Below are 23,393 nucleotides of genomic sequence, written 5' to 3'. Positions count from 1 at the left end.
TGAACATATTAACAACAAAGACCTTAGTATCCATTTTTTTTTCAAGTCTTGGTATTATTTTTCAAATGATTATTAGTAAAAGTAAGAAAAATATTTCTGAAGACAAATGAAAACTTTGGAAATAATTTTAAATCATTAATAAAAAAACGGGGCATTAAACAAAGCACAACAGATCTTGTCCCACATTTCTGATTATACAAGACAATTATTTTAATGATTTTCTAAAAGTTGGCCATGCTGAAGAATTAAGACTGTGGTACATCTACAGACTTGGAAACAGACAAAAAAGTGAAATAAAAAGCATTCTAAACATTATCATTATAATATTAGCAATGACAATTGCTTCTATTTGCATAGTGCTTTCCAATCTACAAAGAAATGCTGCATATATTATCCCAGGGCTCATTAAGCAGGTACTCAACATTTCATCCATTTAACACACACACACACACACACACACACACACACACACACACACACTTTCTGGATCATTTCTACAGAGATCTCCTTTGCAGTGGCCTTGATAAAAGCTGACTGTGGAATTTTATTAAATTCAGCCCCCATTAAGACTTGGCATTGTTTGAAGCACTATCAGATGATGCTGAGCTCAGAAAGGGCACCTGCTCTTACCTTCTGTCTTCATCAAACAGTACTCCCAGGCTTTCTTTTTTGGAGGTAGAACTGATAACAAGCTACTCTTTCATTGGTATGTGAAACCAATTTCCATGCCTTTATTTTCTTTTTTTGTGCCAGATACTAAGTAGATGAAAATGATTCCCTGTTCCCAAACCTAACACTTCTGAAATTAAGCCCTGGGGAATCTGGTGGTAACTTCCTAGGCTGTTTGGAAAAATAATTCTACCAACTGTCCAGGAACAAAAATTTGGCTATTATTCTCCCATAGAACATAAATGGCAGCTAGGACATGGTGAAGAGATGAAGCACAGTGTACACAGATGTGCCATTCCTATTATGACAGACAGGATATACTCATTTTTGGAACCTGATGATTTATATTTAATATTGTTAAAACAAAGAAAATTGTCACTTACTGGCAACTGCTCTACATTAAACCATTGGCTTTTCTCTTGATATGTAGTAACTCATTTACTCCTAGGAACAACCCCAAAATGTACATCATTATACCATAAATCCCATTTCTGTATACCTGAAGAAATTAAAGATCACAGAAATCAAGCAACTTATTCAAGGTCACACAGCAGGAAAATAGCAGAGCTGGGGTTCGAACCCTGTTTATTTCTCTTACATTACTTTCTCTGTTTTGTCAGTTCAATGCGGCAAAGATACAGCATTGGGGTTTTGTAAGGAGATGTGGGTATAAAAGTATGTATGACAATAAGTAGAAGATTTGGGATTTAGACTCAGGTGTGTCTGACTCCATATTTTAAGTACGTTCCACTGCCAACAAAAATGATCCCCTTTTTAGTTCAACAACATGCTTCCCTAGAGCAAATGAACATTTAAAAATACTCTTCTTCAGAGAATTATTTTTTTCCAAATTAGTTTAAGATAATAAATTTTAAAACAGTGGTAAAACTGACAAGTGAATGAGTATGCATTGTTCTAATCTGTTAACCTCTAGACTTTGCTACATTGTTTAGTAAATCTCAATTATGGAAACTAGGTCTTAACAGGAGATTCAAGGACCAGGTCTTAATACCTTAGATGTGTTCATTCTTTTCACCTACTACAGAATCATTGAGAAATATGTTGACTTGAACTTCATTAAGGGTGCTATAGAGATCTAAAAGAGTTAATGCATTTCCAGACATATTTATTGCTATTAGTAAAGGTTATACTGCCTGCAAATGATCATCTAGGGCATCTGGAATTTACTTTTCAAAATGAGAGAAGGTCCAGTGACTTCTGAGGAATATATGAAACTAAGAAAAAAGAAATGTCATTTTCTTTTTATGAAATCCCCAAGCACTGTTATAAACAACTCTCCTTAAAATGGTGTTAAAAGTGGTGCTTATTACACTTTGGCCTCCCACTCTAATTTCTCCAGCCTTTCCTAAGTTTGAATAAGGAATAAAAAGGCATCCTTCCTTCCTGGGTAATTAGGGCTTCCTATGGCTCCCCACACCAATCACGATAATAGGCCCTATTCTGCTTCCTCCACATTAAGCACTTGATTTTAAATCTGTGCATTTCGGTCTATCAAATTCTGTTAATTTATGTTTTACAGTAAATTTCCTGCTGTATTTGATGAGTTAATTCTTTTTTTAAATTTTATTTTATTTTTTCAGTGTTCCAAGTTTCATTGTTTATGCACCATACCCAGTGCTCCATGCAATACGTGCCCTCCTTAATACCCACCACTTAAGACTAAGAGGAAAAAGGGGTTTCTAAACTCATTTTCAAAGAAAATACAATTGGCAACTTAGGAATATAATCCATTCTGGTTTCTAAATGTATTACTGTTACCCCAAATCACTAATAAGATGGAATCGATGGTACAAGTGAATAGCTAAGATTTCAACAGGAGGAAAGAGGGTAAATATGCCTGTGAAGGGGAATAATATATTAAGGAAAGAGGAGAAGATGAGGGAGAAAATGTCCTATCAGTCAAATCATATCAGTATTTTAAGTAAGGCCAATTTTTAAGAATAAGGTATGATAATTTTGATAGAAGGCTTGAAAAGTAAAGGGCTGCATTGAAAGGAATAGAAAATAAAATTGGCTAAATTCAAATAAATTAAAAATCAGTGTCAAGGGCCAAATTCCTACCTATACATTAAAGCCTCAACTCAAATGTTACATGTTCCTTATAAATTCTAGTCCAACTTTTCAGGGTAATTAGTAGCTTCTGCCTCTGGAAACTCAAGTAAATATTTTATAATTATCCATTATATCTCACCATTCATTTACAATAATTGTGACTTTCAAGTTCTGTCCATGAAGAGTTAGTTGCTAGGAAAATTACCCTCCAACCATAAATAACTAGATAACAAGACAAAATATATGAACCAACTATTTTCAGTCAGTTGGTCATAAATATCCCTATGATCTCTGAGAAAAAGAAAATAAAGAGGTGAACTTGACAGTTGCCCCAGCTCACTGCCTGCAGGCAGTTTATAGGAAGAAAGCAAGAAATATGGAACCCAACAAGAGCTTAGTTTTTGTAATACATTGAAAAGGCAAAAACTAGAGTTTAGGATGGCTGAGCTAGGTAGACTTTACAGGCACAGTATGGGAAAAGAGAGAGAGAGACAGTGCACACACCCCAGAGATCTGCAAAGCACTCTCCATGCCAATTCTCTGATTGTCTAACAATCTAGACATGTATAGGTTGAGGATCCATGAGGCTGGAGGCAGAATCATTGGAAAGCAACAGAATGAACCATTCCAGAGCTCACACTGGGTTGGGAATATTTCACGCTTCCATCAGTCAGAGTAGAGTGGCTTTATATTATTTGGGCATCAGGACAAAGAATAAGAAGCATATTGCCTTAGTTGTAGGGATAAAATCACCCTAATTGACCCTAGATTTAGGGATGCCATAGCTAAACCGAGATTAAAAGCAAGCCTCAAATGTATTAATCGGATTTCATGTAACTAAGTGTTCCTGGGAAAAATCCCATACTCTAAGGGAATGCAGCAATCCCAGCAAGCAACAATATTAAGTACACAACATCTAGTATCCAAAAGATGGTATTACCAGGTACGCAAAGAAGCAGAGAAATATAACTCCTAATCAGCATAAAAAAAAAATTGACACAGAGCTAGAAATTATAGAGATGATAAAGTTAGCTGACAAAAATATATGAAAAATTAATACAAAAATATGCTCCATATAGTTAGGAATGTTGTGAAGACCATGGATAGGGTGAAGAGGATGAAAAGGAAAAAACAGAATATACAAGGGTGATAAAAGATACCTAAAGGGAAAATGCATGAGAAGAGAATAAGCACCAATTATGATGCTGCAGAAGTAGAGAAACAGTGAACTTGAAGAAACAGTAAGGGAAACTGTTCAAAATGAAACCGAGATTTAAAAGGATTTTAAAAAAATAGAGTATCCATGTTATGTTGAATGATATCAAGTTCTCTAGCATCTGTACAAATGGAATCCCGGAAAGTGGAAGAAAAAGAAAATCTGAAGACACGGTGACTGATAATTTTCCAAACTTAATGATAACTACACATCCACAGATCTAAGAAGCCCAACAACCCCCAAGCGGAATGAGCATAAGGAAAACCACAGTAACTCTCCTCATGATCAAAATGAACCTAAAAAAACAAGGGAATAGAAAAAAGGGAGAAAAGAACAGAGAGTAAATATATAAGTAGCAAACTAGCAGACTGCAGCTCTAGCTCATGGATAATTACATCAAATATAAAGAGTCTAAACTGTTCAGTTACAAGGAAGAGATTGCCGGACTAGATAATAAAGCAGGATCAAACTATATTGTATCTATAAGAAAGTGAATTTAAATAAGAAGATACAATATAAACTCCTGTGATTTCTTTAAGGATGTGGGCTATATCTAACTAAACTTTATTTTCAGGGCTTAGCTCAGTACTAGTACTCAGATTCTACTCAAATCTGTTTGTTAAAATAATGAACATATTTAAAACTTATTTCATAACACATACAAGGAAAATTCTAGGAAAGCCTTGGTGAAATAATCACTTCCTGCAAAATAATAGGTTTATAAAAGGGGGAAATTACTTAAAAAATCTTTAAGTAATTGTTTTAAGAGGACCTTGTTATGTTTTGTTTGTTTTATGCTAATTTATTCATTTCCTTTGAAAACTCCAGAATTTAGAAAATCTTTTAAGTTAGGAGTCAGTAACATTTTTCTACAAAGGGCCAGATGATAAATATTTCAGGCTCTGAGAGCCATACAGTCTCTGTAGCAACTACTCAATTATGCCTTGAAGCATGAGAGCAGCCATAGACAATGTCTCAATGAATGGTGTGATTGTGTGCCAATAAAGCTTTATTTACAAAAAACAGTAAAAATGAAGATGAAGGCCCATGAATTGCATTTTGCTAAGCTCCATTCTAAGAATAGGATGACTGTTCATAGTCTCTGTGGTTATCTTTTTTCTATCCCTGGAATTGTGCATTTACCACTACTCTAGAAAGCTTTGATCAGAACCAGTAGTAGATTCACAAGTCTTTTTATTTAAATTTACCTCATATTTACTTTTCTTGGTTAATGCACATAGAAAAGACAAGATCTAAGGCACTGACAGGTAATTTATTCCTATATCCAAACTCTTCAATGCTATTTTGTGCTTTGATTCTACTGTCAAAGCCCAGACAGCTAGTGACTTTGAACACAACCTTAAACTGTTTAAGTGCCCACTATCACCACTGTCAGCTCTTATTGTCAGTGGGAATGAAGGTTTGATCAATTCTGTTTAGGATATGTGATACATACAGCAATAATCTGTTCCATCTGCTCTTCCAAAATACCTATCTTAGCCTTTTTGCATATATAAAATGGTGTGAATTCAATTTAAGAGAAATTATTCATTTGGGAAAATGGTACAACTCCCAAAGGAAAATCATGCTTCTGGTGTTAACAGACCTGTTTAAAAGTAGAGTAGGAATTTAGGATTTAGATTCTGATTCTGTTTACTAACAGAATCTGTATAGCCCTAGACAAATTATTTACACTTTAAGACTGTTTTCTCATCTATTAAATGTGAAAACAAGATATACCTCATTAAGAGTGGTGTGAGACTGAATGAAGTAATGCATGAAAAAATTAGCAGAGTTTCATAATGAAGCTTAATAATGGCATTCAATACATTTTTAGTATTATTTTTATTCCATGTGTTTTAAGCACAGTAAATGTTTAGCAAGTGAGAGATAGAAAACATAAATCCTTGTGTATAATCTACAACTAATGTCTTACCAATTTTTTCTATCTCCAGAGTTAAGCATAATGCCTGATAACTACTAGGTACTCAAATATTATTGGATGAAACTGAAGTGAAGTAAGTTTCTACATATGGACACCTTCTTCCTCATAATGATGACTTTGTATTGTCATTAAATCATTTATCACTCCCACTATTAATCAAGAGGTTCATTTGAAATCTTGATCTTGGTTCCCCCCCAAATTTACATTTACATTTTGATACTACGAAAGATATTTTATATATAAACATAAATAAGTTTTGTTAAAGAGTCAAATCTGTGAGTTTAGATATTATTATTCTAACTTAGAAAGGAAAAGCAAACGAACAAAAACTAAGAGTTCCAGAGAAGTTATTCCAGCCACCATGCAGGAGAATTAGGTTGAAACTTAGGATTGCTAAGCTTTGGAATTTATTTTTTAAACTACTGTATTATTGTGTCTTTTCATAAGAAATACAAGTCCCTACCAATTGCCACGGTCTTCAAGGAGAAGGGGAAGAAAAACGTCACATGACACATGCACCTAAAACATCTCATTTATTATGCTCTTATGTCGACATTTTGAAGCAGATACAATTCTATTTTTCAGATAAGCAAACTGAGGGTGAGACAAGGTAAGTGACTTGTCTAAGGTCATATATTTTGCCTTTTTTCAGAGGATTAAACACACAAAGAACCTCTTGGTTTACTTTAGCCATTCTAATGAAAATTGACCCCTAAACCAAGTTGGTTCCAAATTCAATCAGGCATTTGGCTAAGGGCACAAAGGGCTTCATGCCACAGATATGGTTGAAGCATTAGAAACATGACTTTGCCAAATTGCATAATGTCACATAAAGAATGCTGGATGGAGGGGCACTTGGGTGGCTCAGTGGGTTAAGGCCTCCGCCTTCGGCTCTGGTCATGATCCCAGGGTTCTGGAATCCGGCATCGGGCTCTCTGCTCATGAGGAGCCTGCTTCCTCCTCTCTCTTTGTCTGCCTCTCTGCCTACCTGCAATCTCTGTCTGTCAGGTAAATAAATAAAACCTTAAGGAAAAAAAAAAAAAAAAAAGAATGCTGGATGGACAGCTGTGTGCGGTCCTGTACCAAGAAATCTCAGGGTCAGACATTCTAACAGTCTGAGGATCATAAGAAGGGAAAGAGAACATGCACTGAGTCTTTGCCATGTCCCAGGCATGTGTAATTATCTCGATCTTCCTAACATAGGAGGCAAACTTAATCCTCTCACTTTGTTTGCAGAACTGAAATTTTAAAAGCCATCTCCCTTGCTCTAGGTCCTTTAGCTGGTCAACAATAAGGTGAGTTTTTGAGTCTGTGCTCTCATTAAAACTCCATTCACAAAATTTTAAGTGGACAGTATCAGTCACTATGATAGTGCTTCAGGGAGTGGGCTTTTACCTCCTTCCTTCAAGGAAAGAACATAAACTCTCATGAGGAAGAGGAAACTCCTCTTTTCTGGCCAGAAAGCATTGCCTCCACACATTGCAGCTGCTTTCTCCATATAATCCGTTTACAGACTTTAATATTTAACAATTTCACAGGTCTGAGCTGCTTCTCACCTAAATAAGAGTGACAGAGGGTGACATAAAGTGACTTTATCAGGTACTTAGATTCCCTATGAAAACTTGAAGTGTTACTCATTTAAAAGAGAAAAAAATAAGCTATGTAATTACATCTTTATAATCTATCCTCTTGGAGGAACCTTCCCAGTTTTCCCAGATCAGAAATAATACAAGTAGCAAGGTAATAGTAAAACGTTTGGAGTCAGACATTCAGACTAGCAGACCTGGGTCTAAGTTCAGGTACACCAGTGGTTACTTATGTGATTTGGAATCCCTTATCCACACACAGGATCACTGAGAGCACAGAGTGTGATAAGGAAAGTTTGAGTGTCTTTATTTTCAATGCGAGGCCCACAGCATGGTCCTTAGAAAACAATTCCTTCTCCTTTGTGACAGTCTGATAAACACATGGCAGAATGCTTTTTTTATTAGCATTAATAACGTATGTATTCATCCTCCTCCACAGAAGGAAAGTCATGTGTGAATCTTCATTACCTATTAGGTTTCTACATCACAGGTTCATTATGGGTGTTCAAAGAATTATTGGTGAATTGAAACCACAGGTAATAGACTTCTGAGGCAGAATGCAGGAACCAAAGCCCAATGCACAATATTGGACTCTGACATAGGTAGAAAGTACTAATGAAGGCTTTAATCATGTGTGTGGCCCGATGGTGGCAAGAGAGCTATCTAGGGGTCTATACCATGGATGGCTAGCTGATAGAGGAATGCCCCCACTGCAAACTCAGTCTTCACACTCTCCATTCTGGCTGTTATACAAAGCCACTTGCCCACTTATGCCTAAAGGACCAAAGTCTATGTGTTTACACTAAGGAGCTTTTAAGGTAGACTAAGTAATTTCTACTGATTCGTTCCTTCCTTCTTCTTTGCTTTCTTCCTTCCCTTTCCTCCCTCCCTCCCTCCTGCTTCTTTCTTTCTTTCTTTCTTTCTTTCTTTCTTTCTTTCTTTCTTGGATAACCAGTTACAGAAGTCCTGATAGTCCTTATTAAAATTCTCTGATTACATGGAACATTTTTACAAATGTACCCTAAATTTGCAAGAGAAGAGAATCTCTCCCGCATGATACAGGAGTCAGATTTATTTCATTTCTTCTTGGCTACGTACTCTTTGATTTTACATTGGTAAATAGAAACTACTTCACGGAAAAAAAAGGAAATCCTTTTGAGAAACGGTATTCTACAATAAAGCCATTTAAAAATAGAATTTAGAATTCTAAAATGGCTTTATTGTAAAATACTAAGAAAAAGTCTGTATTTTTCTGTCTTCTTGTTAAGGGGCAGACCTTTGAGATTTACCTCCAAGGTTTTTAAAAAAGTAATTTGTGTAAAATATATTTACATTTAAATTAATTTGAAAAAATGCAAATAGGAACCCAGCAAGAAGGGGAAAATTGATGACTTACATTTAGATTCATATCGTAAAAAGTACACTGAAATATTGTTTGATAATGACTGGATTCAATCCAATTAAAATTTTTAAGTTCAGTAAGTATCTGAATTATGTCAGCAAATTCATAGCTTTATAATAATAATACCACAGCTGCAATATTGCTGTAGATTTCACAAAATAATTATGCTGGATTACACCTGAGATTATAATGATACCTAATAAGCAAAGTCTTAAATTGGACCTCCTAAAAAGGTCCATTTGCTCACAAAAAGCTGTGATTATTTGATGTCACATGAAATTTGTATTCAAGACATAAAGATAAAATATGTAAATTAGTTTCAGAGTTTTTGCCCTACAGCAGATCCAAAATTGTAAAAATCTAAAAATTATAGCTTTCACTTTCCACGAACTATCCTTGCATTGCTCCAATTTGTGGTTGCTTAGAAACATTATAGGCAAAGTGACTGATTCTTTCCAGATGCTACTGGTCAAACCACACTTTATGCTTTTGATTTAAGGTTATTCTGCTTAATAGTGTTATAAATACATGTTTCTCTAAAAAGTCACAAATGCACAAATCAAGCTCTGTTGGTGGTGCATTTTGGGAATCTATTGCTTCTTAACATACCAAAACTCCTTTTCTGTTTTCAGCTTCCATTGGCTTAAGTAAAGGTAAGCTTAACGTTGAATGCCTCATCCTATTGCTGTCATTTATCTACAAGATTTAGTTCACTAGTTTCCAACTAAGTCTCTGGCTCAGTACTTTGGATAGCACTAAGTCATTCACATTCATTTATGAATTGCTTATTGAGAGAGGCACTTTACCCCTTACTAAATAATCAACAATCTTACTGAATACTCAGAAATAAAACAAAAAATGAAACCATGGAGTTACTGGCCTATTTTAACAATGATGTTAGCTAATAACTATAGACCCCCACTTGGATGGATACTTTAGTAAACAGCTGGAGAGAGAGAGAGAGAGAGAGAGAGGACTGACTCTCAAATTCTGGTGTGTTGACTATTTGGATGCTCTCAACAATGTCAATTAATTTCTCTAAACTTTGTTCTCTTCTAAACAAGAAGAGAAAAACCATTGAGGTGCTTGTGAAAGAAAACTCTGAAATAATGAATAGAGGATTAAAAAAAAAAAAACACTTGCTTGTCAAATACTGTCAGGAAGTAAGTGATAGTTGAATTATCACATTGTCAGTAATTCCAAACAATTTTTTAACCCTTGTTTTATAAATGCTGTTCATTATTAAAAAAAAAAAAAAAGTCCTTGAACTCTCCAAATGCCCCAAATTCCTCACAACAACCTTCTATTTCCTAAACTTTAAACAAAGTTTGTATACCTTTCATTAAATCTCTATCAATCAAGATTAAAGGTAACCTTGGGCCTAATCTTACAATATGAATCTAAAATGGAAACACAAGGATGATAATTTTCTCAAATCTGTATTATGAAAATTTATATCAAAAGGTCCTTTGAGCTTTTTGATGCTTTAAATAAACATGTTTGTTCCATATTCGTAAGTTTTGCTTGCCTTTTTTTTTTTTTCATAGACAGAAAAATAATCCTTCGCTTTAATGAAAACCTACCAAACTGAATCAAATCCCAAATGGATAGCTTGATGTTTCCCTTCTAAACTTATTTTATGGGGAGGAAGATATCTTGCAGTGTCCATCCGTCATGGTTCTTCCCGGGTATTCTTTAGTTCCTAACATGCCCAAAACCAAGTTCAGGAAATTTTTTCCCTAAAACTACTGTTTCTCCAATTGTTCTTAATTCACTGCCACTGTAATCTACCCTGCTTAGCTATTTCAGAATAATTCTAGATTCTCTCTGTAACCCATGATGTTTAACTATTCCTCCAGCCTAGTTGATTCTATGTTTTAAAAACGTCTGAAACCGTCCCCTATTTAGTCAGTCTTACTATCACTGCTTTCGTTCATAACCTATCTCCTGTGGCAATATCCTCCAAACTCCTCTTTCTGCCTACAATTTCCCCCCATCTTTCCCTTATCCCCCACAAACCACAGAACTGGTAACTACATAAACCTACACCAAAACTTTTGCTGGACACCGGGGAATACTGGAGTCTATAAGCCTAAGCTTCTTCCGTCAGCATCCCGTCTTCCCCATCTTCACCCACATTTCATGGGGCCTCATGGCCTGCCAGTCCCTCTCATGCACTCTCTCCTCCGATCACACAGACCTACTGGTTACTCTAAGCACTACCTGCAGTTCCCAAACCTCCTGTCTTGACAAATGTGCTTTGATTTTCTAATTTGGAATTGCCATTCTCCATTTCTTCAGTTTGTGGATGGGTGTACAACATCCAACACCTGTAGCTAAACTTACCCCCAGGAAAAGCTCTTTCCAACTTATCCAGACGAAAGAACCCCCATGTTTTTCAAGTCACCCACCGCACATCTTTCATATTTCCGTGATAACACTTTTCATAGTGAACTCCTGTTAACTGTTTCTGTGCAGAATTCTCCAAAGAGACTCTGAGCTCCTTAAATGAAGCACCCTTATTATTGTTCTTTTTTTCCTCCCCTTAGCACTTGGAACTCTGTCTGGCACGTGGTATTTGACACGTGATTGCTGCATGAATGAAAGAGTGAATGCCAACTGTAATTGTTAAGATACTTTTCTTCACCAATTAGTTCTTTGACACCAGCATATAGAAACTTATCAAATAACAGTGCTGCTTGGTCTGATGGCATGACATGTGCTATTCCCATCTTACAATACACACTTTGCATTTTTGTATACCTCTTTGTGTCTTATAAGGAGGCTTTTTATTTTTATTTATTTATTTATTTTAAAAGGAGTCTTTTCAAATAAAGTACTTAAAATTAGAAGTTTTTTTGATATATGTTTTCTGTCTATATATCAAATATCAAAATTTTTGTTACAATGACTTCATCCTGTTACTTTAAACTACAGGTTGCCTTCAGAAGAGTGAGCTTTATTTGTTTTAATTATAGACTTAGCTACCCACATTTTAGTACTAATAATTAGTGAAGCCAAATCCTTGCTACCTAAAACCACCTCTCTGCTCCTAGTTTCTCATTTATATATTTACCTCTTCTTTACTCATATTTATTACAGATTCCTATACATGGTTTGTGATCAGAATGTGTTCTTCTTGGTTGTTAAACACAGTGCTGCAGAACCTTTCATTGGGTATAACCCAATTAATTAAATCTTATTCAGTGACTTGTTTGTGATTATTTTCATAATTGTTATTTAATACAAACGTGACCCATTTGTCTTTTAAATAAGGTCTCTGTACTACATTGATGTCTCTATTTTCTCCACACAAAAAGGTATTGATAAAATACAAGGTAGAAAAAGAAACAGTCATATTAATGAACGTTTTCACAAAGTATTAATTCTAAGTTTGCTTTAAGTGCCATTTATCTTTTCTTTGGATGCTAAGAAATTTGCTCCTATAAGCTTTAATTCTCTCTCATTCCTATTAGCATGAGTTAAAAAACAACTCACTATTTGACTGTTTTATTACCCATTATTAATCCTTTGCTGGATAAAAGAGATTAAGAATAGGCTTGTTATTTATCTCAACCCAAATTCTACGGATGAAAGAGTGCAGTGCTGGGGAAATAAAATCTTAGGGAAAAAAAATCAGGAAAATCATTATTGAAATGTAGGATCACAATGACATTAAAGGATAATAAGAATGAATGACAACACTAATAATGGCATAGAATCTAAAGGGCTGGGAAATTTAATTTTGAATGCTCACCAAATTAAGAACTACCCTTGGGGCTCCTGAGTGGCTCAGTTGGTTAAGAGTTCGACTCTTAATTTTATCTCAGGTCATGATCTCAGGATTGTGAGATGGAGCCCCTCACCAGTTGCCTAGCTGGGTGTGGAGCCTGTTTAAGGTTCTTTCTCTTGCTCTCCCTCTCCTCCTCCCTCCACCTCTATAAAAGAAATTAAGAACTACTCTTATGTCAATATGAAGATATTTACTTATATCTTAGCAAATGGGCTATCTAACAACTTTCATGAACCCAAGAAATACTAATCAAAAATACAGTCAGTATCCTTGATTATTTATTTTCTACTTATATTCCCTCTTCTAATAAAAACAACTGGAAGAAGCCCATTATAAAAGGCATAAACTGAAAACAAAATAAACCAAAACTTATTGGATAGCAAATGAAGTCACTAAGGTAGAAACCATTTACTATGATCATTGGTAATTAAATAGAAAAAATGAAACGTTTGTCCTCTCTTCTGTACAAATTCAAGTTCAGAGACACATAATAGCCTTAGTTTGTGAGGACAATTCTTTTCAGAAAATTTTCATCTAATAAATACAGAGAAAATGATGGAATTAGAAAACCACCAACTGGCAATCTCTGTTAAAAAAACAAAAACAAAAGCAAAAACTGAAGAAGACAGCACTCATCAATAGATAGTAAAGTAATAGGCAAAAAGGTTAACAAGGGACTTCACAAAGAAAGGTTCTGATGAAATCTGCACTACTGACCAATCTCAACATCACTAATACTATGCTCGCCAGACATATATGTGCATTCTGGATTCATGCATATAAAGTACACAACAAAACCTATGAAATATCCACACCAGTGATATTGAATCCAAGTACAATCCAGTCTTTGTATCTGTTTTCTAGTTTACAGGAAATATAGAGTACAGAAGCATTTTATACATCACAAGGAAGCAGTTCTATAAGGTTAATTGACTAATTTTCAATGAGTCTTTGGAATTAAAAAACAAAAAGGGGACTATTCTAGATTAAAGGAAATTTAAAATAAAAACAGAAAAGCAAAGAGCAAGATCCATCTTATTTAGATCCAGATTTGAACAAACCAACTATAAAATGACCCTTTTGAAACATTAAAGGACATTACAATATAGACCAACTATTGGATGATAGTAAAGATTTTTTGGTAACTTTCTAGGTAATTATGTAGAAAATAACTTTATTTGTAGCATTACATACATTGGTTTGTGAGGTGGAATAACGTGATATTATGGCTTTAAGATACTACAGTAAGTTTGACAAAATGTTGATCATTGTTCATCTATGGAATAGGTAAATAAGAACTTGTTATATGTTCTTTACTATTTTATTTATTTTTGTACGTAACAAAAGTGAAAACTTTTATAATAAAAGTTTTAAAATATAGGGTAAAAATATACATAAATATTTTACAATAGCTTATATATTATATATTTTAAATATTTTATATTCATTGTATATTATATACATATAGCATGTATACTAATATATGCAATGTATTTGTATATACAAATTATATGCATATAGTGTGTGTGTGTGTGTATTTTTTTTTAAATGTATAACTAATCTGAATGGAGGCTATAGAAAACTCTCAGAAGCTGAAAATAAACCCAGTGGTAGAAATATAGAAGACACCGGTTTCCCCACGGACACTAGTCATTCCCAATTGCCTAAATAGTCCTTTTAATGAAATCATAGGAACGGAAAACTTACTCTAAGGTTCAAACAAGGGGAGGAGTCAGAACAAGGATGTCTGTGTAAACCTGGGACCCAAATCCTCATTTCCTCAATGAAAAAGGGTTTACCAGGAAAATCACTGACTAGCTGTTAAGACTGAATATTTGTGTTCCCTCAAAATTTAGATGTAGAACCCCTAAACCCCCAGTGGGGTTTAGGAAATGGAGATTTTAAGGAAGTTTCAGGGTTTAATGAAGTTTAATGTCATTTAGGAAGGGGGTTTTGGAAATGGAGATTTTAAGGAAGTAACAAAATCCAATGAGGCCAGGAGGGTGGGGCATTGGTGTGAGAGGATTCGTGTCCAGAAAAGGAAGGAGAAGAATGCACAGGGGTGTAGCTAGCTCTCTCACCAGGCATGTGTACCATGGAAGGGCCTTGTGAGGGCCTGGCAAAATAGCAGCCATCTACAAACAAGAGGGAAGGCTTGCCCCAGAAACCCAGTTTGTTGACACTTTGATGTTGGATTTCCCCATTTCCAGAACTGTGAAAAATGAGTATGTTCCCTAAACCACCCAGTCGATAGCATTCTGTCACAGCCACATGGGCAGACAAATATAGCCAATAAAAGGTGGTGAGGACGTTTATCAATCTTGACTCTGACAATAAATAAGCAGGAAGAAAATCTAATGAGCATTTGTAATCACAACTTTACACCTTTTTTCAGATTTGGGGCTCAAATACACTATGTGGTCCAAAAAAGCACCAACATAAGAAAATAAAGTAGTCCTTCAGATGTCTGGAAGAAAAAAAACCACACACTCTTTCTTTAGGAAATCACCTTCAACCTAGATCTCAAAGAAATACTGTAGATAAATTCTCCATAAAGAATGAACTCAAGGGGGCGCCTGGGTGATTTAGCTGGTTAAGCATCTGCCTAAGGCTCAGGTAAATGGCATCCAGCCCAAAATCTGGCTCCTTGCTCAATAGGGAGCCTGCTTCTCCCTCTGCCTGATGCTCTGCCTACATGTGCTCTCTCCCCCTCACAAATAAGTAAAATCTTTAAAAAAAAAGAACTCAAAATTTAAGAAAACAATAAAACCAATCATAATATTTTCAAGAAGATAAATCATCATTATTGAGAGGCAGCACAAGAAAACAACAGAGTAATGTATTCCCAAACACTTTAAACTACAGGATAAATAATGCATAATAACTAGGTTTTAATGTGTTCAAAGACATAAAAGAAAAAGTCAAAGGTGTGTGTTAGTAACAGGAGACTATTAAAAAGAGCAAGCGGATCCAAAGAACCAAATAAAGTTTCCAGACATAAAAAAAAAGCCATTTACAATAAATCTTTAAGAATAAACAAATTACACTCAGCTGAATAGGTAGAGTACTAGGAAATGGGAAACAGATCTGAGAAAATTTCCTCAGAGGACAGTGCAGAAGATAAAAAGATGAAAAATAAGACAAAGTTAAGGGCAAAAAAACGGAGGCTGGAATAAAGTGGTCCAGCATATGGTACCCCAGGCAGCCAAAAAAGCAACTTAGAGAACATTTTAGAAAAGAGGCAACATTGGTGGATAGGCACAGACTCTCAGGCACAAGGTGGCAAAGAAAGAAGGGGCTGGCCTCGAAGCCTTACTTCTTCCCTTCCTGGAAACTTTGTGTAGAGCAGAACCTGTATGACCTCTCAAAGCATCCTGCCCATCCTCTTCTACTGGGAGTTCTAACAAGGAACTGAAAAGAGAGCAACATTGTCCCAAAAAAGACTGGCTGTGGATTTTCCAGATTTAAAATATACGAGTCCACAGACAGGTAGTATGCTAAGTCCCAGCAGGATTTACAAAAAGAAACAACCACTCCACAAAAAACTTACTCACAATAGTAAAGAACGATAAAGAGTAGGTCTTTAAATCAGCTCAAGAGAAAAGACATATTACTTACAAAGTAACACCATTTAATAGGGAATAAAATGGAAGCTATAAGAGGATGTCATTATATCTTCAAATTGCACAGAAAAAAAATAACTAGAATTTCATATCATGCAAATATATGTTAAGAAAATGGATAAAATAAAAACACTTTCAGAGAAACAAAGCAGAGATACTATGACCAGCAGTCCCTTACTAAAAACTTGAAAATATATGCTTAAGGAAGACTGGAAGTAAACAAAAAGGTCTGATATACAAGAAGTAACAGAGTATAATACTTAATAATCTTGATCTAACTGTCACATATAAAGCACTATACTCATCAGTTGGAGAACGCAACTTTCAACTACACACAGAACATTAATAAAAATTTACCCCACAGTAGGCCATAAATCAGGCCTTGACAAATGTCAAAGAATCTATACCATAAAAACAATGTTGTTAACCATAAAATAACTTGATATTATGAAAAAAGAAATAGCTTTGAAGATACATTGTTTGGAAATGTAAAAGAAACATTTCTAAATAACTTAGGAGTTAAGGAAGAGAGTGGAGGGGTGCCTGAGTGGCTTAGTCAGCTAAGCATCCAACTCTTGATGTCAGGGTCATGAGTTCAAGGCTCCATGAGCAGAGCCTACATTAAAAAAAAAAAAAAAAAAAAAAAGACAGCTGAATAGCTGTGAATGTAATACATACCAAAATGTGTAGAATGATGCTAAAATGATTGAAAATGGAACATATTTTAACAATTTTTCAAGATTTTATTTATTCACTTGACAGAGAGTGGGCACACAAGAAACAAGGGGAGGAGCAGAGGGAGATGGAGAAGCAGTCTCTCCCCTGAATAGGAGCCCTACCTGGAACTCAATTCCAGGACCCGAGGATGGTGATCTGAGCTGAAGGCAGGTGCTTAACTGACTGAACCACCCAGGTGTTCCAAAATGGAAAAAATTAGTGCCTGAAGTGTGTATATTAATAAAGAAAAAAATCTGAAAAACCAATAAGTAAAATATTTTAAAAAGAAGTTAGAAGAAAAAAAAAAAAACCAGAAATCCAACATAAATTTAGGAAGAAGACAATTAAAAAGAGAACCAATTAGTAAAAAGAGAAAAGGAATACAATAAGGAGGATAAACAAAGCCAAATTTTGTTTTTTGAAAACAAATACAATTGGTGAAATTCTGGAAATATCTCTCAAGAAAGAGGAAAAGAAGATCAGAACATAATTTCAGCGGCCACATTCATATAATACTTGATAGAAAGGATATATATTGGGATTGGGATTCAGGGAGTCTGCTTCACACAGGAAAGTACAGTGTTAATGTTGTCTTTTAGACTTATATGAAAGGTAAATATTAGGAAAGGTATAATTAAATGGTATTAGGAATAAAAAAGGGCATAACTTTAGCTATAGCAGAAAACATGAAAAAATAATAAAAAATCATTTTGGAAAAAGTTCTCAATAAATTTGAAAATCTGAAGGCAATGGTCAAATTTCTTGAAAAATCATAATTTCTTAAACTGGACTCAAAAACACAGAGAAAGCCTGAATAACTTTAATTTAGAAACCCTAAATACCTACTACAATTATGCCATCTCATCACAAATCGTAGATTAAAAAAATGCTTCTCAAAATCTTACCAGCCCGAATCCAGCTATATACATACGTCTGCATTTTAAGATATAAATTCATCATGACCAATGTGGCTTTATTCCAGAATTGCAAATTGGGTTTAATATTAGAAATCTATTAAGGTGATTCAATCCATTAATATTAAGATAAGTTTATACTTCTTGACAACTTAGCGATGATAAAATGAGACATTATGTAAAACATCTCAGAGTCTCTGACAGCTGATAGAAGTGTAATGAACATTATTTCCCCCTCCCTTCTAAATGCTAATGAACCAGTGGATCATTTTCTTTGGTTATAAACAACGAACTCTGACAAACTTAATCAGAAAAAAAAAAAAAAAAAAAGTATTGGGAAGGATGTGGGAAAGCTCATAAGATCAAAGAACCAGACATAGAAAGACAGCTGCTGCTGGAATGATTAAATGCCAACAGCACTGGAAATGTGTGTGCGCCTCCGAGGAGCACCGAGGAGGGAGCACCTGGCAGAAGGGGCAAGTTATTGCCCCTGGGATTCCCCTGGCTTCTGGAATAGGGGGACATGTATCTTGATTTACGATCATATCAAAATGGTCCCTGGTGGGAGAGAGGTGAAGCCCAAGAAGGAAACGGAGTGCGATCAGGAAGAGAAAAAACGAATGCCGGGCAGACAAAAAGACAAGAACTATCTGCTCGCGCTTGTTTAGCCAGAAGCAGTCGTGATGTGGAGCAGAACAAACAGGCGCCCACAAATCAGCTTTTCTGCTAGAAATGAGTTTAACTTCCCTAAGCTGGCGCTTCCTCACGCTATTGATGTCTGCAAGGGTGTCAGTCTCTCTCCTCAGGCTAGTCTTTTCTCAGTCTTGGAGCCATAGGTAAAACCATCGGACAACTCTCATCAAACTCCTCTCAGAGACGGTCGAATAGGTATCAGGTCAGTCTCGGCTGCTGAGACACTTCTCAGGCTGCCCCCCCCCCACACAGTCCTGTGCCAGAACATAATCTTCAGTTACGGCTGATGACAAAAGGACCCGATATCCCACCTTCACTTTAAAATCAGACTGAAGCCAAAGGAAGCACGAGGTTCCTTTACGATAGGACATCAGATGATAAAGTGTTATGAAGCTTCTAGATGTCCTCTGCTCCCCCAGGGTAGGGGTTGGTCATCTATTGCCCACCCTGCACCTGGCTATGGGTCAGATATTCATCCTACAGATCTGGGTTTATCACAGCCACTGGCTTTTAAAGACCAATTTGGTTTTATGCAAGGGATTTAGCATTTTTACAGAAATACCTGTGCCCTTCAGTTAGAATACCATTAAAAATTAAGTCACATCCCACCTGAAAGAAATCTACTAACTCTAAATCCACATATGATATGAAAACACCCATCGCCTCTCCCTTACCACTACTCCCTACGCAATGACACACGGGACATGACTGCACCTCCTAACAATTTCCTGTATCCAGAAGCTACATTATTGCCTGAGCTGTCTGCCACACGACTGAGGTCTAGAGCATGTCATTTGTTCCCCTGCCTCTTATCATCTTCCCACCTGTTGTCTATACTACTGCCAGGATAGCATTTACACCATGGACCTCGGACCATGGTTACTTCGTGCCTGGGACTCATCCATTTTCCCCTTTCCCTTTGGCATACTCCATAACTCACAAAATGAGGCCTTTTATGATTTGACCCTCACCTACCTATTCAGTTCTTTCTTCACTCTTACATACCAGCAAAGCTATTTTCTCAGGTTGGTTTGTTTTCCTACTTCTTAACCACATGGAAAATTCCACAGTTCATCACAATGTCCACTTCCACTGAGAAGTCTTCCTGGGCCCTCGAGACAGATTTTCTTCAGCTCTGACAGACTCAAGTTTGAGATGACCCCCAGAAATTCCTGCCTCCTGGTATCTATGCCTTCCTGAATTCTGCCCTGAATTCAGGCAGAACCAGTGGTGACTGGTATCTAACTAAGAGAATATGGTAAAATGATGGGATGTCCCTCTCTTGATTAGGTTACATTAAATGACAAAGATGATGGCATATTAGGCCTAGGATTACCTTTTATTATATACGACTCTGTCTTACAAGACTGGAGAGAGAGATATTCTTATTCTGGCCTTGAAAAATCAAGCAACCACTTTATAAACTACTTCTGGAGAAGGCTACATGACAGGAAATACAGGTGGTCTCTAATACCTGAGCTGACCTCCTCCCGCAGCAAAGAAGTTGGGCTCCTCAGTGGATTATAGTCAATGAAACCCCGAAACAGAGAATCCTGCTAAGCTGTGGTTGGTCTCTTGACCAATGGAAATGGTGAGGTAATAAGACTGTACTGTTTAAAACTACTAAATCTGTGGTGATTTATTACATAGCATAGAAAATGAATACATGAGCAGCTCAAGATACTTTTCACTGGGGTCCTACTGCACTTTTCAAATACCGCCCTCAAGAAACTTAAACTTTTATACTCAAATAAGTTTTTCCTCAAGGGATAAAAAATTTAAGAACGCTTAGTGTGTCTTTTTAATTTTCATCTCCAGCATCTAGCATAGGATATACTCTATGACTCATCTTTTCAAAAAGCAAATAATGAAACGGACAAAGTTAAAAACGTAAAACTGGAAGAATACTAGATAAGCTACTGAAAGCATTTTGTTATGGGGCATACAGTTTCCTTACAGTTCTAATAATCTCTGATCCTGAATCTTAAAGAATTGAATATGGAAAAACTTGAATTGTTCTATTTAAATTCTATTATTTATGAATAGTACTATATACTCAGTGCTGACCTAAGAGATTTGGAAAATGCAGTTGAGTTAAGATCCTTTTATAATTGTTTATAGTTTATATGGGAAAAATATGAGCTGTATGCAAGTAACATTATAGTTGAATTTTCAGGTCTTTAGATAATATTATCAAAGGAGGTTAGGACAATCAGCTTTGCAAAATTAAATAAACTCTTCTAGAGATAGTTAAGCTGAGACTGTGGGCTCTCCCATTAGAAGGATCACAAAAGGGATTCTAATATTGGACTGGATGGTCTCTAAGGTCCTTCCAGTTCTAGGCTTCCATGATACTTAAAATTGAAATTTGAAATCATTATTTTGTGGCGGGCTAAAGAATTACACCAATGACACGTATCTACATTACAAAAAATACAAACACACACACACACACGGAAACTAAGTCTTAAATATATTCTCATGAATCTTGGGTAACTACATCTCTTTAAATAACGTGTCCAGGGGTACCTGGATGGCTCAGTGGGTTAAAGCCTCTGCCTTCGGCTTGGGTCATGATCGGGTCTTGGAATCAAGCCCTGCATTGGGCTCTCTGCTCAGTGGGGAGCCTGCTTCCCCCTCTCTCTCTGCTTGCCTCTCTGCCTACTCGTGATCTTTGTCTGTCAAATAAATAAATAAAATCTTTTAAAGAAAGAAAAGAGAGAGGAAGGGAGGAAGGAAGGCAGGAAGGAAGGGAGGAAGGAAGGAAGAAAGAGAGAGAGAGAGAGAGAGAGAGAGAGAGAGAGAAAGAAAGAAAGAAAGAAAGAAAGAAAGAAAGAAAGCCCATAAAACATAACCCACATAGCCCCAGTTAAGGAACTAACTGGGTGCTGATTTTTAGTTGTGCATGTGCTGCAATGACTTCAAGCGCCACAAGGTGGCAGAGTGCGGGCACCGCGTTTCTAATTCACAAAAATTCAGAACAGGATTTCGTTATATATTCAAAGACAATTTTAATTGAGACTTTGGATTCTTCCATCTGTTCCCATTGTGCCAGGTGCAAGGATTGGATGGAGGAACTTAGCAGTATATTTGGAGGCTCTTGGAAAGGGAGAAGACAGGATATAAAATCATGTATATTTAAAGAAAAACTATTCATGGATACAACTTCCAATTTGCATGTGACCCCAAAATTACCACAACCCATCCTGATTATTGCTTTTTCCAATTACTCCTGTAACATTCACCCTTCCACACATATACTGGTGCAAATTCACAAATACATTACTTCTACTTAAATCCCCAAGTCATCTAAAGTGTCACCAATTATTTGATCTCTTAATAGGGTTTTAAAAATCAAAGATCCTATGCTGCCACAGGTCACAGCCACAAATGAATATTATTTCAGTGTTATGAAGGGGGTGGGACCTTTTTATCATTCTTTAAGATTAGTCCTTTGAAATCTCTATTATGTCACACACTTCCACTAAATTCATTTCTTTTTCTTCTAAAAAGTGGTCTTCTCCAGGGTTCATGAACTCTTTGATAGTACCTGAACTGGGATATTCTGTAAGTTCCTCTTTCTATAGATACTTAGAATCCTTTCATATCATAATCAGTCAACCAAACAGTATGCAGAAAGTATATGGTGCTTTTTGGGGGGAACCAGCAGACTCTTTAGAACTTGTCCTAAAAGAACAAGGACTCTCCTATGTCTGATGGAATTATTGCATCTCCAAGGCCTAGACAGTGTCTGGCACACCAGAGATATTAAAAAAAAAATACTGATCAAATAATAAGCTTTAGGGCTTCTGGGTAGCTCTCTTGGTTAGGGTCTGCCTTTGGCTTGGATCATGATCCCAGAGACCTGGGATCTAGTCAGTCCCATATCAGGCTCCCTGCTCATTGGGGAGTCTGCTTCTCTGCCCCTCTCCTGGCTCATGCTCTCTGTCTCTCTCTCAAATAAATAAAATATTTTTTAAAAATAATAAACTCTATATGAGTACTTATCAATCTGAAATAATGTTGTACCTTGAGTTCATAAGAGCCCACAATTGTGACCTGCACATTGTAGTTGCTCAGTAAACTAGTTGGATTAACAATGAATGGACCTGTATACTTCCATAAATCTGGTTTCTGTTTAATAAATTAATATAGACGCTTGATCACTCCAAATATATTTATTTATTTTTATTTAACAATCCTCAGATTTGACTCTGAGTAAGCCCCCAAAATGTCGATGCCAATTCCCAAGGGGTTAAGTGTGGCAGAGATAAAACACAGGAGGTAATAAACAATCAAGTCAGAACAGCATGTTGCTGTAACCAATTTAGGGGTTACTTTACATTTATTTGTATTGTGTTCAACGTGACACATGCAAATATATGTATTTAAATTTCCATACAAACTGTTTAGAAAAGCCCAGAATCTTCCACAACAACCCATTCTTCTGTAACTGCTGATACTCCTCTAGGAATTTAACCTGTTTCCACTTCAAATTCTTTTCTGGGTTGTCTCTGAACTCCTATGCAATATCAGCATAACTCTAATTTTTATCAATTGTGTTATCTATTGATTTCTTTATATCAAAAATGAGGCTGTAAAGCACTCAGACTTCTCTTCTACTTCCATTTCCCCTGCAGATGTTTGATTATTATTACTTTAGTCCTGTTAGCTCTGTAATTGTAAAGAGTTTCTTAAAACCCTATTTCTTACTTCATTACTTTTCGGTGGGCTTTCTCAATCCCATGCTTTGTAAGATGTC

The 23,393-nt window shown here is 36.0% G+C and overlaps 1 protein-coding gene across 9 annotated transcripts in view; it reads right to left on the bottom strand.

Moving 5' to 3' along the window:
- DLG2 (discs large MAGUK scaffold protein 2) overlaps positions 1-23,393 on the bottom strand; it is a 1,588,988-nt gene that overhangs the window by 819,748 nt on the left and 745,847 nt on the right. The gene's annotated exons all lie outside the window — the stretch shown is intronic.

Source organism: Mustela lutreola, chromosome 1 (genome assembly GCF_030435805.1).
Source record: "Mustela lutreola isolate mMusLut2 chromosome 1, mMusLut2.pri, whole genome shotgun sequence".
NCBI lineage: Eukaryota > Metazoa > Chordata > Mammalia > Carnivora > Mustelidae > Mustela > Mustela lutreola.
The sequence above is the reverse complement of the archived record's forward strand: the minus strand, read 5'-3'. Positions and strand labels throughout refer to the sequence as shown.